Genomic DNA, 23,182 nt, shown 5'->3' on the forward strand with positions numbered 1-23,182 from the left:
TGCATGATATACACTAGTCTTTCCTGAATTCCATTAGTGTAAAAGAAACATGGGGCGCCTGTCATCAAAACCATCATGTGCTATTTTCTGCCTTTCATTCAAATTAAGCAGAGAAATAATAGTGTAACAAATACAAAGATGATTATGGTAGCAGATAGCATTTGTGCAGGATGGCAAATGGGGAAGATGTGAGTCATGTTCTCCATCTTAGCAAATTCTGCCACTAGAGAATGAAGGCAGGGCAAAAGCCCTGTGGCACAAAGTGGTCAAATGGAAAAGACATTTCAATCCATTTGGTATTTTGAGGAGCCCTGAGATTTTCTTGGCAAGCCAGCCTAGCCTGAGGTGATATGTCGAATGCGACTGTGTCAAACTAGACTGGTTCCCTTCTTTCCTTCCTATCTTGTAATGTTGTTAAAGGCTTCCTCTGCTACAAGGCTGGAAAAAAAGCCAGCCACATCAAGGGCATTTTTCTTACAAATCTCTAACACTCTGACATTGTGAAGGGAAATTGTTTGGTAAACCATTCTGCCTAGTTTGTTACTGATACATTTTTTTCTTGGTACTGATACATTTTCTTTCCTTTGCCAGTATGTATATTTCAAGCATTCCAGAAAATATGGTTTCTTCTGTGCACATGTGATTCAGAATGTTGATTAATTTTGCTAAGTACTAGATTTTCCCTACTCCAAACAGTGAGATCTTCACTGTGTCAGACTGCCTTGTCTCAATGGAATTTGAAGCTAAGTGGGAAGGGATCCCCACCCCTTACAGAGATATTTACATATATGCCTGTGGAAACTATTGTCTCACAACTTTTGAAATTAATCAGTGATAATAAAAGAAGTACAGATGGAAGAGAAGGGAGAGTAAGCAGATGCTTGTAACTAACTTTGCATTTGTGTGCCTTTTGGAAAGATGTTTATTGCTTTGCATATTATTTTTCACCCTGAATTTACTCTCATGAAAAAAGCCCAGAAAGAGCACTCTGTAGACTACCAAACAGATGGGACATCTGAGCTGCTGAAACACATGCAGAATATTCTGTATTTGAGTCATACATCACTATGCCTGACCAAGAAAGACAGATTTTTGTTTTTTAAAAAATAATATATATCAAACTGAGTTCAGCTACCAAGCAAAACAAGGTATCCACCTTAGGCAATCCATGTTGAAGGACAAGTAATGATAGCAAGGCATTATAGTACAGAACTATGTGTGCCATGTCATGCTGAACATCCTTTACTCTAGCCTTCTGCTGTAAGATGTGTAAATCCTCAACTATTCCCTCCTTATGTCTAACATGTCTCATAGCACGGTCTCCAGGCTACAACTCAATGTTCTTGCATTCACCTCCTTGGCAGGAGGTTGGACTGGATAGCCCATGAGGTCCCTTCCAACTCTATGATTCTATGAATGTATCAGAGAAAAAGAGGCTATGCAATGATTCTTCAAAGTTCTAGATTGTATGGATTCATATTACAGTATCATTATTCCACACACATAATAATGATTAAATCATCAACTATTTTATTATTGAATGTGAGGACATATAACTATAGTATTTTTTCCCCTGCAGGAGAAAAACAAATATTCTAGCACAATTTTCCAACCATTTTCATAGATTCTGAAATGTTGATTCTGAAAAAAAAATCTGTGTACAAAAATTTGGATTTTTATACAAAACTCTTTTTTGCACAGAAAAGAGATTTCCCACACAAGAAAGTTTTTTTCTACAAAGAAATCTCATGAGGAAGAAATGGTGGAAAATTCTAACTGGTCTATTCTTCATGACAGTATTTCCACATTTATGGTAGACCAACTTTTCAACATGGGAATGGATAACGATGAATATTTATTCCATTTCTAGTTTAGGATGCTTTTTATCTGTCAGTTTTGAAGGATAATGCAGGTGCTGGGCTTTGAGTTGTGGACAGAATTTCTTGGTGCATCTACACTGTAGGATAAATGCAACTTGACATCTCTTTAACTGCCATGTCTTAGTGCTATAGAATTTGTGTTGTAATTTTATACGGTTTTTAACTTTCTCTCCCAAAGAGTGTTGGTGCTCTACCAAATTACAGAATTCCATAACACTGAAACACGACTGTTAAAGTGGTGCCAAGCTGCATTCATTCTACAGTATAAATGCACCCTTATCCTATGCCTCATACAGCAAAATGTCTTCGACGGGATTGCTTTAACCTTTCTTTGAATTGAAGTGGTACATCCTTATCTCAGAGCTCAGTCAGTCCCAACATAGAGCTGGCAACACAGACAGCAATGTGTGGGACCCCCAGTATCAGGAATTCCCCTTCTTGCCTTTGGGGAAACTGAAGCAGAAAGGGGTATGCAGCTACCTCGTGTTATTTGATAGTGGAAAGCATGGAAAAGATATAGATATGGATATAGATACATCCCAGGCTATGTGGATCCATTCTTCCAGGCTGTTTCAGCCTCTCCATGACTGAAATGCATTCAGCAGTCACAAATGCCCTCCCCTGGCAATGCTTCAGCTAATGGACAGTGAAATAAAACCCGGCAGATTCCTGCCACAACAACACAGTTAAGCGTCCCTGGCTGCTAGTAGCATAAAGCTTGTATCTGTACCCAGGGCAAGACAGTTGGCTGTTTACTGGCCTACAGTAATAAGCTGCTAAAGCCTCGAAAGGCATTTTTGGCACCTGATTCAGTGAGCCATAATAAAATACAAGTGACAGAGAAAGAAGAAGATGAAATAGCCCAATGGAACACAGCCTTCTTCTTTAAAAAAAAAAGAATGTAATAAAAATAACAAAAAAGTCTTAGTGATTCCATCTCAGCAACGAAAATTGAGGAAGAGAGGAAAAATAGGTTTTCACAACTAGCCTCAATACCTTGTTCCCAATTAAAGAGCATTAACAGAGCAATGATGTCGTTCACTGAAATCACCATAAAAGAACAGAATTAGGTACACATTAATTTGTATTCATTCTTCTCATTATCTTTTGAGGGTGGGTATACAAAGGAGCTGCTTTTCTGTCCAACAATGGATGAATTTGAATTCCTTTCTCTTTCCCTGCATTGGTTGAATGCTAGAGCCTTCATGTCCTCTGTAGTTCTGCCTCTTTCATCTCACCATTCAGAAATGGCTGGTAGAAATTCAATGGCACTAAAACATCATCATTTGTTAAGCTCACAGGCAAATCAAAACAATTTCCTATGGGGCAGCTATGTTAATCGGCAATATCACAAACAACAAGGGAGTATCATAGTACTTTAAAGTCTAACAAATTTGAATATGTTATCCACCTATGTAGTTATGGGGTAGGGGTAAAATGAGAGCCTTGCCCTCCAAATAAAACAATTTATTCCCAAAACAATATTTTTCAGTCCTCAAATTTCTAGCACTGTAAAGAGTAAAAAAAGTGAAAATTCTGCACTCTCATATTTTCCTGTGTTCACATTTCCTTGCTCATTTTTTGCCCCTTCTTATTTGGGGGTTGACGTGCTCATTTTGCTCTCTGTGTGTGCATGCATGCGCACTGCTTTTTAAAGCAGACTTCAGTCCCTATATCAGGACAAAAATGAGACAAAAATAAATAAATATGCCTTCATGTTGCCTGTTAACTCATGGCAATCCTATGAAGTTCATAGGGTTCTCCAAGGTAAGGAATACACAGAGATGGTTTTGTCAGTTCTCTCTTCTGAAATACAGCCTATAACACTTTGTATTCACTAGTGGTCTCCCATCAAAGTACTAACAAGGGCTGATATTGCTTAAATGGGATCTTTTAAGGTATTTAGGTCCTCCTTATTTTGCTCTCCCTTTTCCTAAAACTATATCTTTTGTGATCCTTTTCATGAGATACACAAAAGACTCCCCAGATTGGCATTCTACCACACACATACTTGGAGGGGTTTTTTTGTTTTGTTTTGTCGTGTCAGGAGTGACTTGAGAAACTGCAAGTCGCTTCTGGTCTGAGAGAATTGGCCGTCTGCAAGGATATTGCCCAGGGGACGCCCGGATGATTTGGTGTTTTTATCATCCTTGTGGGAGGCTTCTCTCATGTCCCCGCATGAGGAGCTGGAGTTGATAGAGGGAGCTCATCCGCCTCTCCCCGGATTCCAACCTACGACCTGTCGGTCTTCAGTCCTGCTAGCACAGGGGTTTAACCCACTGCGCCACCGGGTGGACTAGTAGTTGTATGGGTTGTATGGGTGATTGCAATATATGGAGTGAGAAGGCAATTATATAAAAAAGTACAAAAAGTACAAAAAGTGGCTGTTAGCAGTGACATCTTACACACAATAGTTGAGTAGTAACACAAACATGCTTTAAAAGGTTCCTTTCCACCAGCAAAAAAGATTGAAAGAGAGATACGGATACAGCACTGCAACACTGTAGCAGATATATGCACCACCCATGTACCACTGTCTATTCTGGCAACATTATTATAGCATTTAACAATGTGTGTGATTTTATGGGGTTCATATACATAATCATTAATGTCATGTGTTGTCAGCAATCCCTTACATACTCTCCCACCTACATAAACAAATACATAAAAATCTATCACGGGCAACTGACCTAATCCCTAATGTTACTCTAATGATGATAGGTGAACCACTGGATTTTCAAGAAAGAAATAAGGGTAAACATACATATGGTGATGTTCCTTGGCATATAGTGGGAAATTCCCTGCTGGCCACCCATATCAGACAGCTTTAGAAGCACTGCAAATGATGAATTAGCCTATAATCCACAAAACCATATAATACAATGAGACCAATTTAAAAAGGTACGTTTAGAGACCACTTATGTGGTTAATTTATTCCACAAAGTAGTATTTAGTGAAGAAAAGGAAAAGTACATTCATTTAGTCCTATCTGGGTATTCAAGTGCTTTACTGGCCAACTAAAAAGCTTTCTGTTAACTTTAATGTGTTTTCCCTCTGAAATCACTTGTGAAGTGAATTGACAATTTTGAGTACAGTTACTGGATATGGACATTTATGTATATCAATTGTCAACCCCTTCAAAGGTCCATTTTACTGCTTCAGTATTTGATACTTTGTTAGTCTTCTGCAGGGATAGCTAGCTTGACAAAACTTTAGAATGACTGCCAAATAATTCTAAAGTGAGTAAAGATCAAGGTCCATGGTTCATCAACATTATTCCTTGTAAAATCTCGTCATAAAGTTGAACTGAGACAATATGTTTGTTTTCTGTATGGGTATAGTGAACTGTAAAGAACTCATAATTAGATGCCTTTTTAAGGGTATGGCTCCATCAGAATCTGGAAGGAATTACAGTAACAAATTGTTTAGCAGAAAGTGTGTGTTTTAGTTCAGAACAGCACTGTCCAGTTTGTTTTAGGTGTCCCTACAAATTCATTTGTTTCTTCTCACTGTCACTACCAGTTTAGGCCTGTGCCCAATTCAAACTTTTGGTTCTCCTGTTTAGGGCTCTGAGCTTTAATATCTACGTCAGCAGTTTAGCTAATATGGTTTGCATCATCCAGGAGTTTAAGATCGATAAGCAAAAATTATTGTTGGTCCCACCAATATGCATGACTCTGTCAAGACTTTCAAAATCTGGCACATCTGTGGAACAATCTTCTCTTGAACCTATGACTAAGGTAGATTTCACTCGTTTTCATAAGAGATTGGAGAATTTCCTCTTTGATTTGTCAAATTAAGCTGATGGGTTGTTCCTGAGATTGCTGAGTTGGGTAGTTATTGCTGGGATGTTGGGGCTTTTATTTATAATAAATATTATTATTAAATATATTACATATTTATTTATTTATTTATTTGCTATACTTGTATACCGCCGTTTCTCAGCCTAGCCGGCGACTCAACACGGTTTACAACAACTTATAACAAACAACAGTATACAGTTTAAAAACATAAAAACACAATCCACAATACATATATCAATAAACAATCCAATTCATCTCTTGACTAAAATCGCGATCCAGTTTCGTCGTCCAATTTGCCAGTCCTTCAATCATTACACTTATTGCACTGAGTTAACTGAACGCCTGCTCGAACATCCAGGTTTTAAGTCTTTTCCGGAATACCATCAATGAGGGGGCTGATCTTACCTCCATGGGGAGGGTGTTCCATAGCCGCGGGGCCACCACAGAAAAGGCCCTGTCTCTCGTCCCCACCAACCGCACCTGTGAAGCAGGAGGGATAGAGAGCAGCCCCCCCCCCAGAAGATCTTAGGGTCCTGGTGGGCTGATAGGCCGAGATACGTTCGGATAGGTAAATTGGACCAGAACCGTTTAGGGCTTTAAAGGCCAACGCCAGCACTTTGAATTGAGCCCGGTAGCAGATCGGCAGCCAGTGCAGCAGAGGAGTTGTATGCTCCCTGCGCTCCGCTCCAGTTAGTATCATGGCTGCCGAGCATTGGACTAATTGGAGCTTCTGGGCCGTCTTCAAAGGCAACCCCACGTAGAGAGCGTTGCAGTAGTCTAAACGGGATGTAACCAGAGCGTGGACTACCGTGGCCAAGTCAGACTTCCCAAGGTACGGGCGCAGTTGGCGCATGAGTTTTAACTGTGCGAATGCTCCCCTGGTCACCGCTGAAACCTGGGGTTCCAGGCTCAACGATGAGTCCAGGATCACACCCAAACTGCGAACCTGTGTCTTCAGGGGGAGTGCGACCCCATCCAACACAGGCTGTAACCCTATACCCTGTTCGGCCTTACGACTGACCAGGAGTACCTCTGTCTTGTCTGGATTCAATTTCAATTTGTTCGCCCCCATCCAGACCGTCACAGCGGCCAAGCACCGGTTCAGGACCTCGACAGCCTCCTTAGTAGCAGGTGGAAAGGAGTGACAGAGTTGGACATCATCCGCGTACAGATGACATCGCACTCCAAAACTCTGGATGATCTCACCCAGCAGCTTCATGTAGATGTTAAACAACATGGGAGACAGTATTGAACCCTGAGGAACCCCACAAGACAAAGGTTGTCTCGGCGTGGACATTGAAGTCCCCCAGCACAAGCAGCCGCTGGGACTCCAATGCCAGGTCCGAGACCACCCCCGCTAGCTCAGTCAGGGAGTCTGTAGTGCAGCGAGGTGGACGGTACACTAACAGAATCCCTAATCTGTCCCGGTCACCCACCCTCAGGTGGACGCATTCAAAATTTGTTGACTGCAGGATGGGGGCCCTGGTCAGAAGAATGGAATCTCTATAGACCACTGCAACCCTGCCTCCCCGCCCTCCGGATCTTGGCTGGTGCTGCACAGAGAAACCTGATGGGCAAAGCTGGGTCAGATTCACACCTCCAGCTTCGTCCAGCCAGGTCTCTGTGATGCACGCCAGATCTGCCCGTTCATCCAGGATTAAATCCTGGATGAAGACTGTTTTGCCATTGACAGATCTGGCGTTCAACAGCACCACCTTCAATCCGGAGGGACCACCATCCTGGTTACACCAATTTACTGTATCGGGAGACTGATTTGGAATTACTAAAGTTGTTGTACGGTCCCTAGGCCGAATTCGGGGTCTCCTTTTCCCGTATCTCCCCCTCCCCACCACGACTTCTATGGGGGCTCCCCGACCAACGGAACATCCTCCCTCCTCCATGACGCAATTCACATCCATAATTTCACCCCATGCTTCGCTGCTGGTTATCTGATTTGTTACCGATACAATTCATTCTAGTTTTCCCTTCCATTCATTTCTTACCCGGACTTTGCTATTTCCAGAAATCTCCGATTCACTCCCCTCCTTACCTCCCCCACAAATAATTAACAAAAGGGTTAGCAAGTACCAGGGGATCGGGAGCAGCATGAATGGTGGGTGGGTGGTAAACACAATCAACAAAGCTACCAAAGTTCTTAAAGTGCAGCGGGTAGTTGTATCAACCTCACAGTTCTTAAAGTGCAATAGATAGATGTTAAGCACTATCAATAGCGTTACCAAGTTCTTAAAGTGCAACAGGTAGTTGTATCACCCTCACAGTTCTTAAAGTGCAGTAGGTGAGTGTTAAACACTATCAATAGAGCTACCAAGTTTTTAAAGTGCAGCATATATGTATAGTGTGATTTTTATTATCTTTGCCTTTGACTGCATGTGCTTGAAATGGTCTTCCACTATTTCATGGAATAGGCCCTATAAGTAAACATCATCATCATCAACATCATATTTATTTTTACTCTCAGTTTTCTTTGCATTGTTTTTATTCATTTCTAGTAAAACTATGTTGAAATATTTTCTGGATGAAATATTATATGAAGTTAGTAAATTCAAGTGCGCATCTACTGATGGTTATTGCTTTCGCTCTGTTACCAATATTTTGGCTTTTTTATTATCTTAGCTATGCCACAAGGCAACTTTCTGTTTTGGACAAAGGTGGGTGACTCTAGTGCATCATGGGGCCAATTTTTGACTTTTTATTTTCTCTAGGAGCAGAGCAGTCTGCCTCAAATGACATTAAAGCAACAAAAAAGAGGCAACCAAAAGTCTGTCTCTTTTTTAATGGAACATGACTAGCAATCCTAGAACTCATCTAAAATTGAAATTGTTCTCCTTGGAGATGTCAAAAATATCACTCTTTTATTTGCCAAAAAAAGGGGAATTTAGTAAGTCTAGAGGACCATGCAATCTCAAGCACACACTTTACTTATATAATTCAGAAAGTAATTTATATCATGTTTTGATCCTCTAGGTCAGTGGCTCTTAACCTGTGGGCCCCCAGATGTTTTGGCCTTCAACACCCAGAAATCCTAACAACTGGTAAACTGGCTGGGATTTCTGGGAGTTCTAGGCCAAAACACCTGGGGAACCACAGATAGAGAATCACAGCTCTAGGTCAGTGGTTCTCAATCTGTGGGTCCCCAGGTGTTTTGGCTTCCAACTCCCAGAAATTCAAGCCAGTTTTCCAGCTTTTAGGATTTCTGGGAGTTGAAGGCCAAAACATCTGGGGACCCACCGGTTGAGAACCACAGCTCTAGGTGTTTTGGTCTTCACTTTCCAGAAGCCCCAATCAGCATGACCAATAGGTAGGTATTGAGCAAAGTGAAGACATAACATCCAGGGTGAGAGAGCAGATTCTAGCTGTATTGAGAACATGTTGCTTAGAATGTCTTGCTCATTCATACTAGCCAGAAAACCATAGAAAAATGCCCTGGAAGTGCTGAGTTTACAGCCAGAAGGTGCACATGAAAGAAACAGAGTTGGTTTGAAGCAGTTCTTCCTGGCTATGTGACTAATGATGGCCTTTGGCATTATAGAATGACTTACATGGGGTCTACTACTATCATTAATATGCTCAATATGTGAGCATCATGCTATTCATCCCTGCAAATCGACGTTCATTGCTAAGGGCCTGCTGGAAAAATGTAATAAGATCCTGAATTTACCTCATTACAGAATAATAGACTCTCTTTTGCTCATATTTTTGAAAAGATTGTCATCAATATAATTTCTGTTACTACTGCCTGTGAGTCTGTCTCGACTGCATTCATCCATTTGCTGAAATTAGGTCTCATAATCTACCAAAGTGCATGAATTAAACAGGCAATGCTGGAAGTGCATTCTAGTCCTTACTATCACCTTGCCAAAGTATGAGAGTGGATTATAATTAAGGAACTAGGTTATAGTTTCACAGGAAAAGACTATACATCTTGAATGGAAATCAATCACAGTGGCATGCATACTGTGAATTCAGCTTCTGAAAGCACTAGTTGTTCTACACGCTGAGGAAAGTAGTGTCCTTCATTCCATTCTTGCAGCTTAATGGAAAGAAAGTGCAATGCTATAAAATAATAATAATAATCTCTGTTATTGGTCTCTACAGTTGGTAAAATCAAAATCCATCCTATGTTATTTTCCAGCAGTCTGAATTGAAGCTATTAATACCCACCAGCACTACAGTACTCTAAAGCTGGGTGAAGCACAAACATGTCCAATGCCTTTGACTTGCCTACTCTAAAAGATCAAATTCCAATTCAACAATGTGTTGTATTGGAACTTGGGGAATGATGGACCGGTTCTGACCTGAGTCATCAGCTGCTGGTCTCAATGGTGTCCAGTTAAAGCTTGTGGGCCTGTTGCACCCATACCTTGGGAAGTCAGACTTTGCCATGTTGGTCCATGTACTTGATACATCTCATCTAGACTACTGCAACATGCTTTATCTGAGGTTACCTATGAAGACTGTTTGGAAGCTTCAATTAGTCCAATGTGTGGCAGCCAGATTGCTAACCGGAGCAGTGTACAGGGAGCACACAACTCCCCTGTTGCGCCAGCTCCACTGGCTGCCAGTTTGCTAGCAAGCATAATTCAAAGTGCTGACTTTGGCCTATAAAGCTCTGAACGGCCTCGGCCCAGCTTACCTATCCAAACGCATCTCTCTCTATGAACTATCACAGAGGTTATGATCTTCTGGGGAGGCCCTGCTCTCAGTCCCACCCCCTTCACAAGTGTGACTGGTGGGGATGAGAGACAGGGCCTTCTCAGTGGTGGCCCCTCAGCTGTGGAACTCCTTCCCTAGTGGGATTTGATGGGCCCCTTCCCTCCTGTCATTTTTGCAAACAAGTGAAAACTTGACTTTGGGAACAACCATTTGGCCCAGCACAATACAGTTGGAATTTACCCTAGATTGATGAATATGATTATTTGATTTGTTTTGTTGTGTTGTTTCAGGCTTTGGCTCTACACACAATAGTCATCTAATGTTTACATATGTTGTTTTAAATTGTTGTTTGGTTGCTTTTAATTTTTGTTGCTGTTTGGGCATGGAATAATGTCACTTATGTAAGCTATCCTGAGTTCCCTTTGGGGTGAGAAGGGCAGGATATAAATGTCATAAATAAATAGTCTACACCAAATTTCCAAGAAAGAAAGAAAATGAAGAGAAGGTTCAAAGGAGACATGATATCCATGTTTAAATATTTGAAAGGATGTAATATGGAAGAGGGAATAGGGTTGTTTTCCAATGCCCTGGTGACTAGGATTTGGAGCAATGGATTCAAATTACTGAAAAGGAGATTCCCCCTGAACATTAGGAAGTACTTTGTGATCATAAGTGCTATTCAACAAACGAAATATCTGCCTCAGATTGTGGTAGAAACCTTGATTCTGCTTTTCCTGGATGGTAGGGGGTTGAACTGGATGGCCCATGTGGTCTCTTTCAATGTGTTGAAAACTGCAATCACCATCAGCTCATCTAGCATTGCCTTTGGCTGAAGATGAAAGAACCCATGATTCCACACAGCTCAAGAGCACCATTTTAGGAATACTTGCCATACTGGGAATTAATTCCATAATCTAAAGTTTTCTTCTGAGTAAATATGCCAGAATTTATCTGTTAAATAATACGGGATTAAAGTCTCCAAGTTACAAACATCTGACTTACAAACTATTCATAGTTAAGCACGGGGGTGAGACAACAGGAAGCGAGATAAATCTATCCCTCAAATAAGAAATCTTCTTATAATAAGAGCCACTTGACAATCCGACTGTAGCCACATGTGTAGAATATTGATTAGTCAGCAAAGAGAGAAAAATCTACCAAACTTGATGGCTAGTATTACTATTTTCACGTGAAAAGCCTTACTCCCTGTAGGAGTTTATCTTAGGCAAGAAAGACAAGAATTCAGGCAGAACATTGTCTTTCTCTAACATGGCCTTGAAGCCTGCCTTTCATCAACCCAGAGGCAAGCCTGAAGAAATAAGACTGCTCGTGGAAAAGCAAGAAATGATACAAGACTTGCAGGGAAGATAAGGCAACCCGATCTTGCCACTGATATTCTGCCTCCAACCTTTGCATGACCGAGAGCAAAAGTAGTCCTGATGATTCCTAGGGCCTCCCAGAGGTTGGCTTTCTTAATGACTGCTCCAGGGGATATGTTGCCTTAAGAAAAAAATATTTAACCCTTCTCTCCCAAGTTCCCTCAAATATTCAATTAAATCAATTGGGGAAAAGACAGGGATAAATCCAGGACACATTCAGGTTTGTTTGTTTGTTTATTTAAATAATCTCTGTTCTGCCTCCCAAAGCACAAGGGCCTTGAGGCAGTGAACAAATAAAAACCAAGTAAAATTACAAGTTAAAAACATTTTAAAATGCATTACATCTACTCCTGGAATTCAGAATTCCAGAAACCGTAATTCTAAACATTGAATGCCATACATAACAGCACTGTTTAGGCCCAAGAACACTCCCAAGCTACAAACCTGAACTTTACAAACCCCACCCCTGTAATTCTATTTTAAGGTTGGTTTTCCTACTTACCAGCAGTATTCACATCTTGTTATGATAAAACCTGAGTCTATTCACCCATATTACATCCTTTACTACATCAAGACTACAATTCAGTACTACCACAACCGTCACAAACAGAGACAGCATGCTCCCAAATAACAGTTGCTACAGAACGTGAGTTGGAGTATGAACTCAAATCCTGATTCTGAGTTTTCCATAGGTTTATGGGAAACTTGCCTCAATACACTTTTGGTCCATTCCAACAGAGCTCATTTTAGATTTTAAAGTTAGTACTGGCGAAAGATGTCTTTATCACTGGCTGCCTCCAATGTTTATGCCAATGTAGGACACTGATAACAATAAGACATTGGTCTAACTGTATTCTGGATCCCTTCTGATATCTCTCAGTGACCAAGCAATAAAAAGAAGCTGGAAAGAGAGTGGTAACTATTTAATGGCTGCAGCCAGGAAATCAGAAGACATTTACTTCTTGGGAGGATGGCAAAGGCTAATCTCAATAAAATAATAAAAAGTAAAGACATCACATTGGCAACAAAGATGCACATACTTAAAGCAATAGTATTCCCCATAGTAACCTATGGAGAGAGCTGGACCATAAGAAAGGCTGAGCAAAGGAAGATAGACACTTTTGAACTGTGGTCTTGGAGGAAAATTCTGAAAGTGCCTTGGACCGCAAAAAGATCAAACCAGTCCATACTCCAGGAAATAATGCCAGACTGTTTACTGGAGGGAAAGATATTAGAGGCAAAGATGAAGTACTTTGGCCACATAATGAGAAAACAGGAAAGCTTGGAGAAAATAATGATGCTAGGGGAAATAGAAGGAAAAGGGAAGAGGGGCTGACCAAGGGCAAGATGGATGGATGCTATCCTTGAAGTGACTGGCTTGACCTTGAAGGAGCTGGGAGTGGCCATTGCAGGGGCTGGTCCATGAGTCCACAGAGTTGGAAGCGACAGAACAAATAAGCAACAACAAACCTTGGTTCCCTGGGAGATTGTGCAGATTCATTCTAGAGGGAGAAAAGGAGTGAGTAATCCTTAGGACCAATAGTAAACAGGAGGTAGGAGATGCAAAGTGAGAGTATCTTTTGCCTGTCTGCACCCACTTGCCAAACCCAAAAGCCAGTACTCTTTGGCAATGTAGGGTTTACCTTTCAGTATACAAGGAAGGAAGAGAGTATTTCGTACGTTTCTCTCCATGAAGAAAGCATTGTGCTTAATCATGTGTTTATACTGCTAAACCATGGCTTGAGAATCTGCAGTCCTCCACATCTTGTTTAACTTTAATTCCAAATCAACCCTGACTACTAGTGTCTCAGAACATACCATTCAAATAAAGTAAAAAGGTGTACCTGAGGAGACTGGGGTGGGATGGTCTTTTGTGAATATACAGAAGCCATCCTAAAGGACTCAGCAAAGCCCAATGGGAGAGGAGCAAAAACATCCATTTTTTAAAAAAAAAAAAAAAACGAGAGCACTGCATTCATTCACCTTGTGGCCTGGAGAAAATGGCTAAGCCTTGAGTTTATTTATTTATTTATTTATTTTGGTTACTTCTACCCCGCCCTTCTCACCCTGGAGGGGACTCAGGGCGGCTTACAAAGGCACAATTCGATGCCGGCATCACATAACAGTAGTATAAAACAAAAAGCAGCAATTAACAGTTAGCAACAGTTTCTGCATTCCAACAATAAAACCAATAAAACCAATAAAAACCACTTACACCTAATTAATGGTCAGTGTTCGCCATCTCATAGTCGAATTTCCAATTCCACTTTGTCAGTCCTGTCAGTCCTAGTCATCTGATTGTCCTTATCTAGTTGTCAGATTGCCCAAAGGCCTGGTCCCACAACCACATCTTTAATTTCCTCCTGAAGGAGAGGAGGGATGTTGATAACCTAATTTCCCCCGGGAATGAGGTCCACAGGTGAGGGGCCACCACTGAGAAGGCCCTGCTCCTCGTCCCCACCAACCTCACTTGTGATAGCGGTGGGGTTGAGAGCAGGGCCTCCCCAGATGATCTCAAACTCCGGGGTGGGACGTAGAGGGAGATGCGTTCGGACAGATACGCTGGATTGGAACCGTATAGGGTTTTGTAGGTCAAAACCAGCACCTTGAATTGTGCTCGGAACTGAACTGGCAGCCAGTGGAGCTAACACAGCAGGGGGATGGTATGCTCCCTGTATGACGCTCCGGTGAGCAATCTGGCTGCTGCTCGCTGGACCAGTTCTGGGTATCCTACAGTTTCACATAACATAATGTGTATCAAGCCAATAATTTGGAAAACAAAACTTTACTAAGGAAAAGAGCCTCCAAACTTTTCCAAATAGGAATTATTTAATTAAATGCAGTGGGCAAATATAGTGTATTTACATCCTGTTTCTGCTGGAAAAAAATGTACCTCAGAAGGACTGCCCAGCTAATAAAATAGAGGAATGAAATTGTTTTGTTTTGTTTGCAATCCCCACTTGTCTTTCTCTGTCAGAAAGAAATAAGAATGAATCTGTGAAAGTTATACTCTCTTTCCCAAACTACCAATACTGTCAGGTCTAAAATTTGCATAGTTTCAGATGGAAATAAAACACACAAACACAATTCAGTAATGAATAGACAAATATGACCAAAAAAAGGCAAAAACTGGCTTCTTTTCATCTTATGGTACAGGAGCAAGGACCTGATCCATGACTCTACTTTAAGAAAAATGTTATTTCCTGAACAGAGTGTCTTATGAGAAGGAAAAATGTATTTTCAAAGAAAGGGGGATGCAAAATGGGTTTGGCGTTCATAGAAACATAGATTGGGGTCTATGATATTTGGTAGATGGAGATACATTAATGTTCCTGAACCTACTACAGTGTGCATACTCATACATTCACACTACTGCTGCTGCTGCTGCTGCTGCTACCTCATTCCCCCCACCACAACAAGAAAAACAGAATCCCCCCTTCATATAAAAAGAAAATAACATGTTTTTCTCTCAAAATTGGGAGCAGATAAAACCTGGAGTTAGGGGATCACAAATATGAGCAAAGACACATACAATCATGAGCCAGTTTGATGTAGTGTTTTGAATGCTGGACTAGGGAACTGGGAAATCAGAGTTCTTTGGCAAGTCATAGCATGGGAGGAAGGCAATGGCAACATGCCTCTAAACAAATTCTGCTAAGAATTATAGGTTTGTCTTAGGCCACTATAAGTTGGCAGTGACTTGAAGGTGCACACAACAACAGGAAAAAATATGCAATCCATACCTGACATAAGTCATGATTGGGAATCTTGAGTCTGAAGATCAACCCAGTCAAGGGTAGGTGAGTAGCCATCTAATTTGGGAAATAATTAGGTGGTGTTTGGTCTGTTGGGGTTGTGGCCCCAGTTCACAGTCTGGAGGGTGCAGTAAGATCCAGCTTGTCTTCAGATAGGATGGCCATTTATCTTACTTTACTGCCTTCTACCTGAAAGACCAACAGAGAAAAGTCCCCTGTTTTGAAGTGGTATCTGATCAGATCTGAAGAACCATCAGAATTGAGAATAGTGCTAGTGCAGTTACCATCCATAGTTAGCAGATGGCCCCATTGATTGAGCAGCATCCAGTCATCATCTTACAGACTTCCCTACTATAGCAAAACATTATATTTCTATTTAAATTATACTAATAATAAACACAGTGGTATTTTGTAGCCTTGATATAAATCTGCTCTAGGTTTCCATCTGAATTGAAAGGTAACTATCCAAGGTGCTGAGGTTTAGTTCCAACAGTTTCCTTTTTTTTTCTCAACAGTTTCTCCTCTCCACTCATATTGGAAGTCTCCACAATGTATGAACATACTTGAGTGGAGGAGAATTTGTTTTTTCTGGCATTTAGAGAAATATAATGGCTTAAAAAGAGACAATTGCTGCTCACCCGATTCAACAACTAGAATTTTTTCAGAAAGATATACCACAACTTTCTGTAGAATTTATTACAGCAGGAATACAGGCCTTCAATTCCTAGCACTTGACTTAGTCTGCTTAGTAGATGCCTGTGTCTTAGCTTTCCTCTCATCTCTTCATGTTTCTTGTTTACGTAATTAGTGTTGCTCACTTAGCATTTACATATATATTTATTCAGCCTTTGAAGATCTGCCCAAAACTGAATCACAGGAAATCATACACAGGGTTTTTTTTATTTTTAAAGCAGAAAATAGGAAGGAGTTAGTGAGAAAGCAGAATAGTTTATTCAAACAAAAACCACATCATATTCAATTATTAGATTTATGGATCCAAATACCTTCATACAGAATGCTTGCACCTCACTGCTGTCAGATGGTATATCTTAACCTAAGTTATTTCTATAAAATAATGCAGCAGATAGTACTCCGTATTTTCTATATTTTATCAGTCCAGTTAGATTCAAAACTCTGATCATACCAAGTTCCTTTTAGGTTGCAAACCAACATTTTCTGGGATCTTAAGTTCTCTTTTTCTGTGCTGAGAACAGCCATAAGATAGTTTGTTTTTGTTTCCAGCAAGAGAAGAGAAAGAGGAAGATAGTCATTCAGACACACAGAGAGAAAGTTAGCTTCTCCTCAACAAAGCACATACTACAGCTATGTTTTTGGCAATTGTGCATGACTGCTGCCTAAACAAAACCAAATCTTGACTGACCATAGAACATCTCAACATAATATTATCTGCTAGCATCCAGAGTGAGTGGGAATGAAAATGATTATTCCAAATTAGTTGTGAAGCTCTTATCTTCACACTCTAGTATTGCTGCCCCTTGCCAGCTCTCTTGTTAGGTATTTTTTATGACTTGTTCAGTGGGATAACATACCCATTTGCAGCAGCATTCTTAGGCCAAGTAAGGTCCGTTCATAGAATCATAAGTATTGGAAGAAACCACATGGGCTATGTAGTCCAACACCATACCATGCAGAAAAAGCACATTCAAAGTACTTCTGAAAGATGGCCACCCAGATGCTATTTAAAGGCCTCCAAAGCAGCCTCTGCTACACTCTGAATGCAGTCAGCATTCAGTTAAGAATCACATGCTTCCACATCCTTTTCTAGGTTTCTTAGCAAGCCACATGTAATTTTTTTAGTTATCAGACTTGTTGAGCTTTTATAGAAATCAACATGTTCCATTCTTTATTTTACTTTAATATATAGGACCCCAAGAAATATTATTTTACCCAAAACAGATCATTTCATGCAAATGGTGGTCCAAAAATAGAAATATATCAGCATTTGTCTTTTTCTCCATGTGTCCCTAGCTAAAGTTTTATCAAGGGACCAAGAGCCCTCAAGCGCTACACCACATGTGCTCTATATATAATGTATTGGAACCATTTTGCATGAGATATTCAGGAGTTTAAAAGTCTGAACAGCTGTTTCTGGATTGGAGGCCTTTTGGTTCAAGCCCCAGCAGGGACACATTCCTTCTTGCTGTGGAGAATAGAGCTGCAACTTTGCTGTCAAATTCAGTATAGTCCCTTGAGTGACATTTTTGGCAGCTGTTTGCTGTGTTGTGGAAATATTGCAGATTCACTCAGATATTCTCTCTCCCAGACTTACATTAAATAGATTGTCACCAAACAAACAGATAGAATGGTTGGTAGAAATAGTTGCCACCTTTCTTTAAAGAAGACATACAGTACAACCCCCTTATCCGCAGGGGACACTTTTCTAGACTTACCATGGGAATGTAAAGCTGGAGATAACAGTAACTTCTACTGAAAGGAATCATTTCTAGCAAAAGCATATAATCATGCTGGAGGATCCAGAAAATACAAAGAGAGAGCACGCTGGCATGTCTAAGCCCTTCAGGGTGATTCTGTGATCTACTTCTGGTGAGGGATTTCATAGAATTTCATTGGAGGACCTAGACAATGCCTAGAGATAACACCTCTCTGGAATGTCTAGGGTTGCAGTGTGACTCTATGGGCAATCTCTGGTGGAACATATCATAGAATTATACTGGTGGATGTAGAAAATACCCCCAAAAGGACTTTTATTTAGACAGGGATAAATAAAACTCTGGATACCATTCCAGTCTTCACATGGCACATTTTTCCTAATGTTGCTCAATATTTTGGTCACTTCACAATTGCTATCTTAGTACTCAAATATCAAGAGTGATCCTATGATATGGACTTGTGTCAACAACTACTTAAAGATCTGTTGAGCATTACCTCATGCCTGCTGCTCAAACTTTCCAGAAATTAAATAGTCTTAATAGCTTTTTAGAGAGAGTTCTGAAATTTCAGTGCTTTACTCAATAAACCAGAAAATATACGTGGTAATAGAAACATCAGAACATTTGGAAGCAAATGAGGAAGAAGATGAATCAAGTTACAACATTTTCTTTCTGTGGCTCTCTAGTCAGAAGGAGTATGGACGAATGGCACAAGTTGAACCATTGAATCTTCATCTCTGGTTCTCTGGACATCTTCCTTACAAATAACTTCCTCTTACATATTGTGTGTGCAAAAACGATAGGCAGAAACGAGAAAGAAATGAAGAAAGATGGTGAACACATTTATAACTTTTAGCATGTTTTATTGATTAGCTCATTGGCCATATCAAAAACATTTGACAAACACATGCACATACACATACAGTACAACATAAATTAAAATAAACAAGCTGTTAGCAAGATCCAGATCCAAGTCAAATATCTGCATCATCTCTTCACATTTATTTCTAGCACTATGTATTGTCGAAGGCTTTCATGGCTGGAATCACTCAGTTCTTGTGGGTTTTTTCGGGCTATATGGCCATGTTCTAGAGGCATTTCTCCTGACGTTTCGCCTGCATCTATGGCAAGCATCCTCAGAGGTGAGGTCTATTTCTAGCACTGTCCATTTTTTCTCTGGTTTTGACCACCAAAGCCTCTAATTTCATCCTTCTTTTGGCTGAATCACTCCATTAACTTTAGCATCAAAATGTTTGTTCCAAAGTATTCCAGCTGAAACAATGTGGGTCCATAAATCTGAAATGATGAGGAATCCATTGGTGCAATCTTTGGTCAAACAGGAACTTTCATCCCACCTTTCATGGATCAGTTCATATAGAAAAAGAGATAATGGTTTGTAATCTACAGAAGGATCCCTGAAGGCACTTATAACACACCACTATCACATCAGGACTTTAAAGTGGGCAGTCTCGCATTTCTGCTGCCTGCAGAATTCTGCGAAACATAGTTTGGGAAGATGAGGACCTCTGCAGCTGAGAATTCAAAAGGCTCTGCCCTAAACTACATTTCCCAGAAATCTGCAGGAGGCAGAAATGTGGGGCTGCCCGCTTTAAAGTCCTGGTGTGATAACATCAAAAGTAAACATCTCCTGTTGTAAGGCCAATTCAATGTTTTAGTCCAATGTTTATCAAAGTGGTGGCCTGTGATTACCATAGGTCTGCAAGAAATTGACTATATCAAGTTTTCAGGAAATATATTATAGCTAATTGACACAAGCATGGTGCTGGTCCCTGGCACATTTCCAACAATCTGCCAGTCTAGACTGATGTAGCCTATCTATTTGGAATGTTCAGAAACTTCTGCCTAAACTGCTATATTCAGATTGTTAACTGGGATTGGTTCAAAGATTACACAACTCCTTTATTGTAACTCCAAATTTGTGTCTATATGTGTTTCCACTTGTGCTCTTTTTCCCCACGAAACCACTTGGAATCCTGGGTTTGAGGAATAGATGGATAATACAATATGATAGAACCTGACCTTGATGGATATTCATTTGAGTTGGTTTAGTTATAGTCAGAATGTGAACAAAATTTCTGTTGTACAAGTCTTCTACATGAAATACCATCACTTGCAGACTGTCCCTGAATCCTTGCATTCTCCTTGCTGTCCCTGTGTTGTGACTTTGCATACAAAATATCCATGTTGTTTTTAGGATGGGAGAATGCCAACCTGCTCAGACGAGGTTATGATCTGACAGTAATTAATAAGGACAATAAAATTAATACTGATTATAGTACTGACCCAAGAACAGTTCATGCCACTCGAAGGGGCAGTCATTCTCATTAAGACTATTTTGTTTCTACTCGCTTGGCTGGCTTTCAATCCCTGCCAAGATTCTCCTCTGCACTAGCCAATCATTCATTTACAAGGATCCAGGAGAGAGCTTTTCAGTAATGGTGCTTCTATGTTCCTTTAATAGCCTAAATGGTGTGTGAAGGGCATGAGAGAGTTCCACAAACACTTGACCATCTTAGTTAGCACTACACCATTGCCTTCTAAAGACAGTCTAGGCCAGATTTGATGGCCATTTACAATGAAGTTTGCTGTTCTGCCAGAAGGGCACATATATTTATTCTAACCTTGTTCAAATAGCTTCAGAATGCAATGTATCCCAGAAGCACTGTTGTCTTTTTATTTTTATTTGATTTGTTTGATCACACTGCAAAACCATTACTTCACAGATGAAGAGAACCAATGAGAGTACAGTCTATCTTTTTAATATGCAAGACTATTGTATTTGTGGATCATATGTTGAGAAAGGGTGGGATCAATGTTCCTGCCATATAAAGGGGGTGGTGAAATCCCACCTCCAGTTCAACCCAGGATCCATTAATAGGGGTAGCCCAAGTTCTGGCACCATCTGAGATGAGAAGTAAAGTCTCATAGGCCTCCTCCATATTACAAGTAGACAACAGCACACACCACTAATAGCTAGAGATGGAAGCACTAGACCATAGGAAAAGAAGGTGGCAACAGCAGAAGCAGAACTTCTTCATTTTCCCAGACCAAGAAAGGGCAGGTGAGAGTGATTGCCAGCTTCCTCCTCAAGTCTCCAAATAAGGAGGAGGAAAAACAGCTATAATGCAACATTTTTTGGTAAACCTTGCTCAAAATTATTCTTTCCAATATGATCGCTGACAAGAACCATACCAATACAAGAGAGGTTATTTTAAAAGCCACTCTTACTTGTGTGTATCCTCTCTGTCATAAATATTAAAATTGTTTTTATTTTGGTATAAAATCTTATACCAAGATAAACTCAATTCATATTATCAGCCATCCCTAGAAAGAAGTGTGCAATATGAGAAGACCTGATGCATTCTGAGCACAAATATTACTGCTGTGCAAAGCTAATTGCTTATAAATAACATGTATGCAATCTTCTTCACACACTGCAGTCCTCTTCCCTACTCAAGTCAAGATGGCAGTTTACCAATAGCCTGGACCATATTTCTTCCTGATTTTATTCTGTTTACTGAATCCAACTTTCTTAATTACAATATAGTGTGCTTTTGCCTTACTGTAACTATAACTTGAAACAGATTTATATAAGGGCCAAAAGATTGTGATTGTGAGTTTTGGACTATAAAAGGTAAAGGAGGAGGAGGATTCTACAAGGGAGTCTAGAGGCCAAAGTCTCATTGCTGTTGCGCCTAAAAGTATTTTTGTAGAAGCACACAATTTGAAAAGGCACTGAGCTGGAAAAAGAATAGTCCACGATCTCCCTTACGTCTCTCCCTATATTTAGTGTGGTTTTTTTCTCATTGGGGTGTTGCACACTCATCAGATGTAGCATATTCTCCCATATTCCACAGATGAAAACCAGGATATGCTCAAGTAACCACAGAGTGTAGTCAAGATGCCAAAATTATTAATGAAAAAGAATGCACAAGCTAGGGACTTTATCCCATGAATGGGGGGAAAGCAGAGAGAACCATCTTACTCCATTTCCTTTCATCAAGGTCTGTCTTCTGGGATGGCCAGCCATCCCACATCCTTTCCCCATCAAGGCCGATCTTTCCCTCACTTTTTCCCTTTCGGAGTCGGGCAATACCTGACTCCTCAAAGGGCATTCTGGGCTCTGTTTCTCTTTGCTGTGGAAATGGAGTCCCACCGGAAATGGCCTTCCATCATGTCAATATGCAGAGAAGATTGTGTCTGATGAGGTCCTTAGAGAGTGCAGCAGTTTGCTTTTGCCTGATCCAATAGGGAAGGATAACATTCCACATCCTCCTATCTTCTTCTGTCTGAGTGCAAACTGCTTTTGCATTTTGAAATCAGTTTGAAATATCCGAAGTAAGCAAGGATGAAGGGGGGAAAGCAAGAGGAGAGAGAAACTGAAACATTTAAAAAACAACAGTGTCAACAGATATTTTTTTTTTTTGAAAAATCCAGATAAAAGTTATGATGTATTTTTCTGATTTTAAGGAGGGCATTTTGAAAGAGATTAAAGCTGGAATGGCAGATGCCTAGTAGCAGACTTAGATTGTGCCTTGGAATAGAAGTCAGAGAGGGTCCTTGGCCAAGCACAGGCAAACATATATTTGTTGACAGTGGTGTGGAAAAAAAATATTGTGGATTTAGGGTAACAAACAGAACCATTGCTTGTGCTGATTTCACTGCATAGCATGATTCATTTCCAACAACCATTCTCTGTGGTTGCTACACAATCTGCAATATTCACCATAGAATATAGGTCATAGAGGCAATTATGAGCTAGAAGACTAAATTACATAATTATGCAGTCATCTTAAGTCAGCCTTTTACACTCATCTTGCTAGAGATCCCAGAAAAAAAGTCTAAGAATGAGAGACATTGGGATTGGAAGTGGAAATTACTCTTTAAAAAAGTAATAGTGGTATTCAATCTACTACTGGAAGTGATGATTCACTTATTTTTGAAGTGCTTCGGAGTCTTCTGTTGTAGGGAGTAGAGTGTGTGTAGTATGGAGGGTCGACTCATCTCTTCCTTCCTGCACACAAATCTCTACCATAAGATTTCCAGTGACATTACATCTGTGGAACCAATTAACTCATGGTGCTTGGTCATATAATTCTTCTGGGAGTTTGAAGGTGAAATTATATTTTGCTTAAGGCAAAAGTCAGTCTTCATCCATTCAAGAGATGCCTTTCTTATGCATCTTTTAAAATGTTTTTACTCCAAGCAGGGATACTGAAGTACATAGTTCAAAGTGGGACTTATTCTTTGGTTCCTGTT

General features: G+C 40.3%; 1 protein-coding gene and 1 pseudogene across 2 annotated transcripts in view; one reads left to right on the top strand and one right to left on the bottom strand.

Moving 5' to 3' along the window:
• LOC137096863 (protein regulator of cytokinesis 1-like) overlaps window positions 1–22,038 on the bottom strand; it is a 56,484-nt pseudogene extending 34,446 nt beyond the window's left edge.
• Window positions 1–23,182, top strand: part of RALY (RALY heterogeneous nuclear ribonucleoprotein) — a 268,131-nt gene that overhangs the window by 40,074 nt on the left and 204,875 nt on the right. The window lies entirely within an intron of this gene.

This window comes from Anolis sagrei, chromosome 4, assembly GCF_037176765.1.
Source record: "Anolis sagrei isolate rAnoSag1 chromosome 4, rAnoSag1.mat, whole genome shotgun sequence".
Taxonomy (NCBI): Eukaryota; Metazoa; Chordata; class Lepidosauria; order Squamata; family Dactyloidae; genus Anolis; species Anolis sagrei.